Raw genomic sequence first — 12,491 nt, forward strand, 5'->3', positions numbered from 1 at the left:
CTAAGTTTTATGCATGGTCGTTCACACTACATTTCCATCTGCTCCCCAAGATGCCTGTATAATGAGTTAAATTCTTTCTTTGTCAAAGGTAATAAACTATTGTGAATGTTCTAATTAGAATAAAAAAAATTTTAATGTCTGACTACCTAAAGTGATGTCCTTATTAAAGGCAAGAAATAAAAATGGAAAAATACAGTGAATAAAGGACTTCATAGCTCAGAATCAAGGCAAAAAAGCACAAATCCACTGAAGTTTTTGAGAGAAAGGCTACATGGGCATATTTTGATTGACAGAGTAATGGCTGATGTAAAAAAGAAAATCTCAAAAACACTAATATTTTTAAGGGGCTTTTTTATTTATTTGAAATTTTAAAATACAAATGTAAACAGGTACATATTTGTTTATATACCCTGAAATGTTAAATGTTTCATTAAAATAATGAAATACACTTTAAAGGATTAGCAAAAAAAAAAAAAAAAAACGAATGGTTTGAAGATAAAATATGAAACAAACTCTACAGATTTTTATGAAAAAGAAATGAGGTATTAGTGTGCTTTTGTTTGTGTAAAAAAAAAAAAAAAAAAGGCAAAAAAACCCACAATTCCCCCCTTCACCAAAACCCTGAAAGAAAATAAAGCAAAAAAAAAATTGAACAAAAAACCCCCGAGCCTTTTGCTTATACACCTTTGCTTTCCATTCCCTCTTCCCTAAACATGATTGGTACACATTGCCAGAAAAAGTGTTGTTCCGGTTAATATCTGCCTTAATTGTTTTTGTAAAAATATCTTTGTTTTAGAATTCAAGAAAATTTTTTTCTGAAGTGCCATAGTTCTTAGAATGTCTTTGGAAATATGAAGGATATTTATCTCTCAGAAGTATGTGTTCAGTTTCTAGAAGTCATATCAGAAAAAATAATTAGAAGGTTTATGAAATCTGTTTTAAAACCTATGGACTAACTTTAGAGCATGGGTATTACAATTATTATTATATAACATGAATGGAGTGTTATTTCATTTAATTTAACATAAGAACATTTGCAACAGGAGGTTTTCCTGGATTTATATGACTTTCTTTTAAATGTATAGTTGTATGAGAAAAAGAAAACAAACAAATCTTTCTTATCTCTTAAGTTTTTTTAAATGTGTATATTAACTTTTGATAACTACTGCACATTCTCATTCTTCTTCCTTTTAAAAATTGTTTTCTTCTTTCTCTGATTTTTACATTATTTTTAATCCATTTTAATTACTAAATTAATTTAAACCAATATAATAATTGAATTAGCAATTTCCAGATCCATCTAAATTCCAGGGCAGCGTCCTAATATGCATGGCCATAACACTTCTGTAGGAACATCCTTTATCTATATCCCTTAGACTCCCCAGGCTGTTCCTTTCTTTACCCTCTTGATTTCTCACAGCTGTATTGCAATGTGAAAACTTACTTGAGAATAACTGATATGGTAAAATCTAGATACCACTAGGTGATATACGGTGTAGTCAGACTTATTGCATTTGAAAGATAGCATGTGCATACAGACTTCAGAAAAGATAGTCTTACTCCTTCTTTCTTGCTAAAAAAATGGTGCAAATTGTTGAGAAAAATGTCTGAACATCAGCTGTTGAATGATGATTGTGGGTGTTTTATTTGTGACCTTTTGAGTAGGCACTTTTTAAAAAGAAAAGAAAAGAAAAAAATTCAGTCCTACTCAGGGGATTTGATTAATATAAAACTATAACAAGAAAGATCAACATATTTAAGGTAAATATAGAGGAAAATTAGTTTTCTACCTGAAATTAATAAACCCAGTAATTTTAGCTGATATTTTCCACAAGATTTTAGTCTTTAAGCTTTTCCACTCACAAACAGATCTCAATAACCCTGGCTTTACCAAATGCCACTGCTTGCTCTATTCAATTCCTGCCTGTCTCTCAAGCACACATTTATATCTGCATATGTGCCAATTGGTATTGTCACTGCTAAGCATCACATCAGGGAAAGTGCTGGCAGCAACAAAACCATGACTGAAATAGAAAAGAGGGTTTAATAAATTCATTTTAGCAGCTGCAAATCATTCTGTTCCTTGTATTCAGACTTGTTCCACAGCTAGTAACATCACAATCAGGGATAAAATTGTTTTCTGGAGACATATTTAATAGAAGACAGATAAGATTTTTGTACTGGAAAGAACTATATTGGAGCATAAAGTCAGTGCTTTCCATTTTATTCAGAAAAAAAGATAAATCTATATTTTATCTTTCCATTATGTTAGTTGACTGTATTGTTGCAGCTGGCACATCTGCCTTACTGGATTTTTTTAGGAAGTTTGACATGAAGTTATGAGTAAAATGTAGCTTTTTAGTCACATTAACTTTGGGGATTTTTTACATAAAAGATTGCCTTTCTGCAATTAGCTGATCACTGTAGGTGTCTAATGCTGGCCTTGTCTGAAATATCCAGAAATATGCCTTGTGAATGGACTATTTTCTTTGACAGTACTTTGTTTATTCCTTAGTAGTAATCTGTAATGCAAAAAATAGAGTAATTTAAGTATGATATTCTTATGCATCCAGAAAGTCAACTACTAAATGATTTCTATCTTGTCATGTAACATGGTTAAAACCACTGATAATACTCTATTCCATGTTGTGGGATTTATAGAATCATGGACTCATGGAATACACTGAGTTGGAAGGGAGCCAGCGGATCATTCAGCCTGCCTTCTGACCCTGCACAGGACATTCTAAGAATCAGACCCTGTGCCTGAGAGCATTGTCCACATGTTTCTTGAACTGGTGTTTAGATTACTGGAAGAAATACATTTGAAGCAAAGGCTAAGGGTTAGTATTTGATGTCTCTAACTCCTCACCCTCTCTTTAGCCTCCTTTACTTTCACAGGAACTTCTGGCAGCTGAAGAAATATGTTGATTTTTAGCTTTTGTCCTCTTTCATAGAACTTGATTTGACTTGTCATTTGACAATGAAATTCACAAAGACAGCTTTCTGCTAATCAGTAGATATTTGTTATTATTGATAAAATAATGAAGGATTATTAGTTTATTGCAAGCATATCTACCTACATTAAGGAATATTATTCACTTGCAGGCGTATGAAGAACCTAGCGCAATGGTTCATTATTTTGTACTTCAAAGACTTCTGAACTAATGGATGGAAAGTTCTACTTAGTTTGTCATATATTACAGTTCCATGCTATCAGTAGCCTTCACTTATCTAGGGCATAATTTGTTCCAAATGAGTCAATAGGAAAGCTATGGGGATCATTTCAGAGGCAAACGAATGGAAAGTTTAATTAGATGAACAGAGTACTCCATTTGTCCTTACTGCTTCTCTCTAATTATATATCCATTCAGAATTTCTGCAGACTCTTGGTGTTTTAATTTGAAAAGTAGCAGCAAGTGATAAATAAAAGACAGTCTCTGTGATAAGTAGCAGTAACAGTACAGCAGTGTCCATCTGCATACCTCTCCAATGACGCAGGAGAATCCGTACTCCAAGGTCACATATGTAGACTTTGTACTTCATGCTGGGAAGCACAGTGTGTTCAGAAAGAGCTCACAAAAGCCATCACACTAAGAAAACAACAGAAAATACATGATGCAGCAAACATGAGTGATAAATTAATTTCTCATGGAGATGGAAGCTCTGTGAAAACTCTTAGTGTGAAGGTAGGCATATTTCATCCAAATCCTGATGTCAAAGCTTAAAAATGCAGATGCCTGAAAGTCTTGCTTTTCAAAAATGATAAAGGACATGACAGTAATTCAGTCTTGCATTTAAACGACTTAAGAAAATTAAGTTTCAAGTCAATTTTCTGTATGGCAATAGCTTAATGTAAGCAGTAGACCCACAATAGAATTAGAAAAATAGAATCTTAGTCAGTTGCTGTCACATTAATAGTGTGACTCCAACAGCCAGGATAACCTACAGACGATTGTTCCTTGTCTTCAAGAAAATTTCTGTTGCCTGGGTAAGAGAAAAAGAGAAATTTGCCATGGAATTCAGACTGGAACATCTGTGTATAAATCATCAAGGACTTAGAGAAGTGAAGTTTTTAAATCATTCTTTGTCTCCTATGGAAGCTATACTATCATGGATTGGGTTTGTCAGAGTGTCTATATCCACACAGAATCTGGAATCTTCCTCTGTCCTCTGGTGAGACTCCACCTGCAGCACTACATCCAGCTCTGGTGTCTCCAGCACAAGAAAGACATGGATGTCTTGGAGCAGACCTAGGGGAGGGCACAGAAATGGTCAGAGGTCTAGAACACCACTCCTGTGAAGAAAGGCTGAGAGAGTTGGGGTTGCTCAACTTGGAGAAGAAAAAGTTCTGGGGAGGTCTTGGTGAAGTCTTTCAATTCTTAAAGGGGGCTTATAATAGAGAGACTTTTACTTGGGCCTGTAGTAACAGAACAAAAGATAAGGGGTTAACACTGAAGGACGAGAGATTTTGATTAGCTGAGAGGAAGAATTTTTTTACAGAGGCGGTTGTGAGGCATAAGAACAGGTTGCCCAGAGAAGCTGTGGATGCCCCATCCCTGGAAGTGTTGAAGGCCAGATTGCATGGAGCTTTAATAACCTGATCTCCTGGAAGGTGCCCCTGCCCATGGCAGGAGTGTTGTAAGCAGATGATTTTAAGGTCCCTTCCAACCCAAACCATTCTACAATTCTACGATTCCCCTTTAGATGTCTCAACTAAGTGTCAAAAATTACAGACAGGGCAAACCTATATTAAAAGATATTGCCCTGACCTTTCACTAGTTTCAAAGTTTGGCTTGGAATAAATTTTTTTCTTAGCTCATGTCACAGATTTCAATGTGAACCCTGCAAAGTTTTCAACTAGTGAAATATTGGGGTTTAGTTTTGGCTTTTGGTTTTCTAATGGGTATATTTACTATATCACTTTCATGGTTGACTTTTAAAATTTTTTCTCTTTTTTGTTTTTTTTTTTTTTTTTTTGGTGTTACTAATCAGATTGCACTAAAAAAGAAACTTGGCACCCTATTCTTTTATTGCTGCTAATTTCATTGAAATTAGGAGATAACAGCAGTAAAGTGCTTAAATATCTTCAAGTATCTCTGTTTATATAATTAGAGTGCATCACAATTACTTCCCTCAAGTGTGCCTTGGGTAACATTGAGTTAACGGTTCACAGTATAAATTCAGTCCATAAATACCCGGACTACTACTTAATTGTCAAAAAACATAGGGAACATCTGCTACATGGGCTTGTTAGGTGATAACACCATCAGTAACTGCAGACAACAATGTAACATCCATAGCACTATGAAGTAGGAGGTGGGCTGAAGTCATTCTGTCTGCTGTGCTGAGGCCAATGAAAACTGTAGATGTTTCTCTAACAATTAATCCCGCAACCCTGAATGCAGTAATATAGCACTTCTCTGAATATTTCCTCTTAAAATCAGTTGGATTAGATAGGATATAGAAGACTGAGTGAGTTTTGTTTTGGTGCAGTGTCATTGTTTTCCAACAGAGAAAGCTAACAGGCTTAATTCAATAATATCGTTCAATTTCTATATAAACAGAAAATGAATTTATATGCACACGGCAGTCTGGGGTGGGGGAGGAAACAGAGGGGACACTTGCAACATTTAGGGCCTAGTTTACTTTGGTCTATGCAGACGATTATAATGAAATACTACTTTACACGTGACATTTTCTAATGTAAGAAAAAATATCAACACTTTTCAGCTGTTCATGTGCAAAAAAAAAAAAGATCAAAGCCCTCTATTAAGTATCTTAAATACAAAATTCTAGTCATGGAAAACATTACAATTCAGAGAGGAGAAATTAAATTGGTCATGGAATAAACTTGTTTGCAGATGGCAAAATGTGCTGAAAATTCTAGAACTGACACATATTCTAGGATTTCCTTTTCAAATACTCTTCGTAACTATTCAATAAAACATTTGTTTTCTTTGTAGTGGAAGTCAGAACTAATATCTTCTGCTCTGAATATTGATATTTTTCATCTTTCTCCAAGTAATTTTGTTTACATTTAAATACTTATTTATATCCAGTTTAATAAGAATCTACCTGGTCTTTCCCATTTTGTATACATTGATTTAATTAAGCTAACCTACCAATTAACCACAGAAGGAGCAGAATTATTATTATTTGCATTGATTTGAACAATTCACTACAATGTCTTGGTTTTTTGATATTGTCTAATCTTTCCCCTTCATCTTCCTTTTATATTTAGATTATGGTGTTCTTTGATACAGTTCTTTTTAATTCTGGCACAACAATACATACCACTTATGCATTATCAAAAATAAAAATCCCTGGAGATACAGATATTTAAGATATTAAATTTTTCAATTACTGGTTTAAGTGTTAGTGACATAATTTATTGTTCTGTCTATGCATTCTATTACTGTGCCTCAGTTAAACATGATAAGAATAAATGCTAAGATCAGCATTAAATAAAACTTCTACTGAATCTATTTTTCTCCAGATGAATAGTATGCACCAGGAGGTAGTGAGGACACTTTGATTCATGGCAGTGGTAGGCTGAACCTGGCCAGCTGCCAGACATCAACACAGATGCCCTCTACACTCTCTCTTATTCTACTCCTCAAAAGGACAGGAAAATAAGATGAAAAATCTCATGTGAGATCACTTGCCAACTATCATCACAAGTAAAATAGACTCAGCTTGGGAATTTTTTTCCCCCTTAACCAATTAAAGTAGATTTGGGTACTAAGAAACATATTAAAACACCTTCCCTCACATCACCCCTTCTTCCTAGACTCAACTTTTCTTCCTCATTTCTGACTCCTCTACCTCCTCCCCACCCTGCTGAGTGGCACAAGGCAGGGGGGAAGCGGAGGGTTGTGGTCAGTCTGTACCAGTTCCTTTCTAACACTCCTTCCCACTCATACTTTGCCCCGTCCAAATGGGTCTTCCATGGGCTGTAGATTCTTCTGGAAATATCTATATGTTCCACCATGGTTTTCTCTGTGGTCTCCAGAGGAGTCTCTGTACCATCACCTGGAGTACCTCCTCCCCCTCCTTCTTATCTCATCTTAGTGCTTGGAAGGTTGTTTCCCACACTTTCTTTGCTTCCTTCTCTCTCTCAGGCAGAACTTTGTTCCTTGTTAAACACATTTTCCCTGAGGTGTCACCATCCTCAGTGAGGGGCTCAGCTATGCCCCAAAGTGGGTCCATTCCACTTGGCTGGAACAAGCTGGAATCACCACAGAGAAGCCCCAGTCCCTCCTTACAGAAGTACCTAAACCCCCCACATAGCCCCTTCCACAACCACCTTGACAAGTACACCAAGTAAAAAGACCAAAATACAAATTCTGTGTATTACTCTGAACCTCTCTCTTATTTTGACATTATTAATTTTATAAAATGAAACCATATACATTATGTAACAGGAAGAATACAGGAACCCAATGAAGCTACTAGCACTATTTATAAGATATTAGGTTTGTAGTTTTTCTCAAGTATATTTGGAAAGTTAACCATGAAAATTCTTTTTTTTTGTTGTTTTTTATTTTGCAACTTTTCAAGGTTAATCAAGCTGTCAGGAAGAAATTGCAAATACATTTGCCTGCACTCAAGAGTACAAATGTGCAATCACAGCAGGAAAAGGAATATGTTTTCCACTCAGTTGCCATACATTTATCACAAGAGTTCTCAAGGAAAATGGTCTGTAACTTATATGTAGTTTTAAGTCATTTAAAAAAATATCTTCTCACACTATGATTTTAATGCCATTTTGAAATACTGCTTTGTAATGGCATCAACTAGGAATGAACTTGTAAATAAAAGAAATATATAGATAAATCAAATTTCTTTTTTTCTGTTTTATCTCTGTCTTATATTGATTCTTAGTTCTAACTTTTCAAAAAGATGAGGTTGTTGCAGCAGCCACTGACAATTGCTTATCTAATTGGGCATGCAGTTAAATTGCATGCAATTTAACTTTTCAACAGGTAACAAGATGAGACATGGACTTGTCCTAGAGAAAGTGGTTAGTGAGTAAAAAGAGAAAGGCATTTATTTTTAATTCATTCTCCCTTCTTCTTGAAAACAAGATCAACATCATTTAGACAACTGTCTCTACTTTTGCATGGATGGCTATTCAAGCTGGTATCACTAAAAATAAAATCTTCTCTTTCTTTACTGCTTTCATCACTAGTATCTTAAAATTATTTTCTTTGGATTGGTCAGCTGAAGTGTCACTCAATAGGAAAGGCATGTCAGCTCTATTGTTATAGGAGCCACTATTAAAATGAGAAACTACTACTACTACTACAGTACAAATTTTACTGAGGCAGCAGTGAAAGAAGAGTTCCTTAGCACAGGAACAGAAGTACTAGTCAAATCAGAGACAAACATAGTCAGGTAACTGTGTTATCAGCAACATATAGTGAACAGTTAATGGAAAAGCAGATATGATTCACCCTTCCAAATATCAGTTATGGCTTGCAACTAAACTTTCAAGCAATATATAGCTAATACATATATTTTTCCTGGAGCTCTTTATCACCAGCATATTAGAATGACTATTTGAATACAGCACCAAAATTCAAGCATTTGAGCCTATAGACTACAGACTTGATGTCCTAAAGAGAAAAAAAAAAAATAAAAAGGAAAAAAGAAGAAAAAAGAAACAATAGCAAGAAAAAAAATCTTATTTTGAGTGACATACAAACTAAGTTTCTTACTTACGTGGATCTTTTTTCTCTGAGGGCTAACATTAACCTATTTTAAGAAAATACTATGAAGGTGCTCTTATTTCAGTAATTTCCTACAGGTTATTTTATGCTTTCTGTCTGTCATCTCTGAGTCCTGGCTTTTTTTGACCTTTGCTTTTCTCAGCATTCTCTCAGTTTCCCTCATGTTTGCCCCGTCTTGTGCCACTCTCCTTTTCCACTGTCTCCCTATCTCTCCTAACCTGCCCTCTGCTTGGTGCTCACTGAGGAGATTTATTTCTTCTGGAAGGCTCTAATTGCCTCAGCACAGAGCCCACAAACCATCAAGGCAAACAGACTTCTTTCTTTCCCTGATGATCAGAAATATATCTTTTTACCACTAGTTTTTTTTTTTTTTCTCTTGCCTGTATTTTCAGGTACTTGGGGATCCAGGTGAGGTGAATCTTCCTGAACTGCAGAGTACTGACTTTTTCTGATGGACTTCACACTTAACGTACACTGAATTTCATTGACTACATGAATAAGATGTAGCCAAATGTGAGGGGGCAGATCCTGCTTAACCTTGCTTAACCTACAGCTGACGGTATCACCAGCTACAGACAGACCCACCTCCCCCCAGGTGTCAGTACTTCTGTCCTCTAATCAGACAGGACCAGTATGTGGCAGGTGTGAACTGTCAGGTGCTACTACATGTGAATACCAAACTGATTGATAACTGTGGAAGCAAAAAAACACAAGGAATTCTGTAATTTTTCTTTAGCTGAATTTGGTCCTGATATTAAAAGATAAAAAGGAAATTTTTTTTTTGCATACTTGACTGAAACTATCTGAATCAGTAAGGGTTAAAAATCACAGATAAATGTTCTGATGAATTTGGCATCAAGGTCACAAGGCTAGGAAAATAATAGGATACTTTCATAAAACTTCCCTGAGCTGTCACATTAAATTTTAGTTAATTTATGTTGAACACATTTTTCTTCACTTCCCCAAATCAAAACTACAGAATCAACTTTGTCACAATTCTTAAATCCTCATATTCTATTTTTTATTGATCATCAAACTTTTCCTCTCCGTTTCATATTTTTACACTGCTTTTCAACATGTGCCTCTTTTTCCTATAGCCCCAGAAGACAATTTTTGTCTTCCCCTATATGAAAGATAGCAATATCCACAGACACAGCACTCTTCCAATATCTGTGATAAAGCCCTTTGCACATCCTTGCCCTGAGTATTTTTCACTGTAACTTCTCTTTCTTAATTCTGTCTTCAATTTTCTCAGTGGAATGACTAATTCCTAATTCCTTCCTGGTATCTGATTTTTCACCACAGTTCTCTTTCTGTCTTGAATACCCTGCACATTCTTTTAGTCTATTTGTCTTCTGCTGCTGCTGCCACTGTCAAGCTCTGTGTGTTTCGTCCCCTTTCTCCTTCAAATGGAATAATTTGCCTGCACTGTAGTGTCCTTCTTCAAAACTAGTTCTTCTGTTATTGCTTCCTCATTTTCTGACACATCATTCTCCAAAGAAGAGCATCAGTACATTCTTCTGATGAAGTAATGTAACCTTTCATCATCTTTATTTCTCTAGGCCTCCATCTGTTTCCTTTTTCTCTTTGTCTGTGTCATTCTAATGGACACAGCAAGCTCTCTGAAGCATGAGTGAAAAATTCTTATGAAACACTGCATGACACAAGTGTAAATCTATAAAATTTTCAGAACAAAAAAGATTTTAAATTAGAAATGCTTCCTTTAAATTAAGTTTCAGTTTCAGTTTTATGATGAAAATGTCACAGCTACTAAATCAAGTCTCCTATTATCAAGAAAAGAATCAGATGAAAGATACATAATGCATAAATCATCTACTTAGAACTTTCTCCATTTCAATTTTACATAATCCTTCTTATCCTAAATTTTTTTTTTCCATTTTTTAGGTAACATAAGAATGATTATAAACACTAACCATTTTCAAATCTCCTTTTGAAAGTACTGAATATGTTGTCGTGCACATTGGTGCAATTTTTCAAAATAGTTCTCCATTCTGTGCATGGATCTTATGCTAAAATTGATATATCATCCCACAGAGTAAACAACATGTAGATGAGGTTAATACTCACCAATTGTAGTTTCCAAGTGTAATAGGAGGAGCAATTTCTTTGAAAACAAAAAGATAATTAAAATCAGATACTTCTAATGATTAAGATAGGGTTAAAAAAGCCAAATCTGTTACTGAAGTACAATTGCAGAAGCTTAACTGCTTAAAATTATCATGCATAACTATTTTCACTGTCCAGATGAGTCAGAAATTTGTCAAGGAAGTTGTACAAATACCTTAACTAAATAATGAAGTTTTTACTGATAAGTAATTTCCATTCACTAAACAAGTCCCACTGATACATATACTCACAACAGACACAGGCTGCCACTAAGGTCTCACGGAGCAGTTTATTTTTCCCTTATGTGCAGGCTGCCATGCATTTCTTCAGGTCTTGGATCTGAACAATTAAAGTACCAGTTACTGAATTCCAAATAATGGTACTACATCCATGCAAGGAAGATTAGGTATACTGCTAGATTTTTGCTCCTAACATGAATTTGCCACTATTTCACGGACCAAATCAGTTTCACCTCAGTCTTTTCACTTGTAAAATATGAATGAACTCTGATATATATGAACGATTTTTTACACATTCAAAGTACCACAGTGCTCAAGATAAAAGGTATGTCTAATAACAATAAAACATATTATTATATTTGTGTCTAGAGCAGAAAGGATACTAAAATCTGGACTATGTAAAACGGTTGTCAAAATTATGATGAGGATTAATGCTCTGAAAACAGAAGAAAGAAAATATTCATACTTTCAAGCTGTTCATCTCATTAAAATGTTGTTCCCTTTCCCACAGTTAATTTCTCTACAGGCTCATGAGCCACCTAAACTCAATAGTCAATGTACCTCTCCCTTAGGGATTCTAACAGATGGGAGGTTAGTGGGGGCTTGGAGAGTTGTACTGTCCTCTTTAATCTTTCTATCAAAAATAAACTGAAGATTAATAAGGGAATAAATGTTCATATGAACAAATGAGGGTTCGGTAAGTAAATTACCTTTTTGCATAACATAAAGCTTCTTCTACTAAACTCCAGTAATTTATTTAACTCCAACATGCATTTTTTGTCCTACCCGCTAAAAGTTACGGTGTTTTACACCAAGTGGAATGTTATAGTTTCTGTTGAGCATTATTAACAATGCTGAGGAAAATGAAGGACTAAGATTGCATATCTTCTCAAAATGAGTACTATTTTTATGGGCAACAATATTAATTGAGCCCTCTGACACTGAATGAACCCTTTTTCTGTACAATTTGATCAAACTGTCTGAAAACTTCCTAGAAGTAGGTGGAGATTTAAGAAAGTTTTAATGTCTACTTTTTTGGTTCCTGAATTTTGCATAGATCTTCTAAACAATAAAGTGTTGAATGTTGGTGAAGATAACAAAGGTGGCAACAAAAGCCTGTGGTTTAGACTGAAAGGTCATCTGAAAACAGAGGGTTAAGCTTCAAATCCATTCTTCCATATATCAAAGGATGTCTTAAAACACGCAGTGAAAAAACTCATAAAATTTTTTCTCTTTCTCAGACACTTCACAGCTTAGTATTTAAGAAAATCCTCTAGCAAATACAGTTTTAAGTCTCCTGGGTCATCTTAATAAATTGAATCAGGTTTTCTTAAATTGCATATGAATGCTCTAAGCATTAGACTCTTCATTAAATCTGTGATCTTAGCAGTCA

At 34.9% G+C, this 12,491-nt stretch overlaps 1 long non-coding RNA gene across 2 annotated transcripts; it reads right to left on the minus strand.

Annotated features, from left to right (window-relative positions):
- Nucleotides 1–554: 554 nt before the first annotated feature.
- On the minus strand, nt 555–9,294 carry LOC138118579 (uncharacterized). Of its 2 annotated transcripts, none has more exons than XR_011155219.1 (3): nt 9,113–9,294; nt 3,483–3,590; nt 555–2,522 (listed from the first exon to the last, which is right to left on the minus strand). It is a non-coding gene; the product is annotated as an uncharacterized lncRNA (long non-coding RNA). The 2 variants fall into 2 exon arrangements; XR_011155218.1 differs by lacking the exon at nt 9,113–9,294 and adding an exon at nt 8,725–9,065.
- Between the last annotated feature and the right edge of the window lie 3,197 nt (nt 9,295–12,491).

The sequence above is a fragment of the Aphelocoma coerulescens genome, chromosome 1 (assembly GCF_041296385.1).
Source record: "Aphelocoma coerulescens isolate FSJ_1873_10779 chromosome 1, UR_Acoe_1.0, whole genome shotgun sequence".
NCBI lineage: Eukaryota > Metazoa > Chordata > Aves > Passeriformes > Corvidae > Aphelocoma > Aphelocoma coerulescens.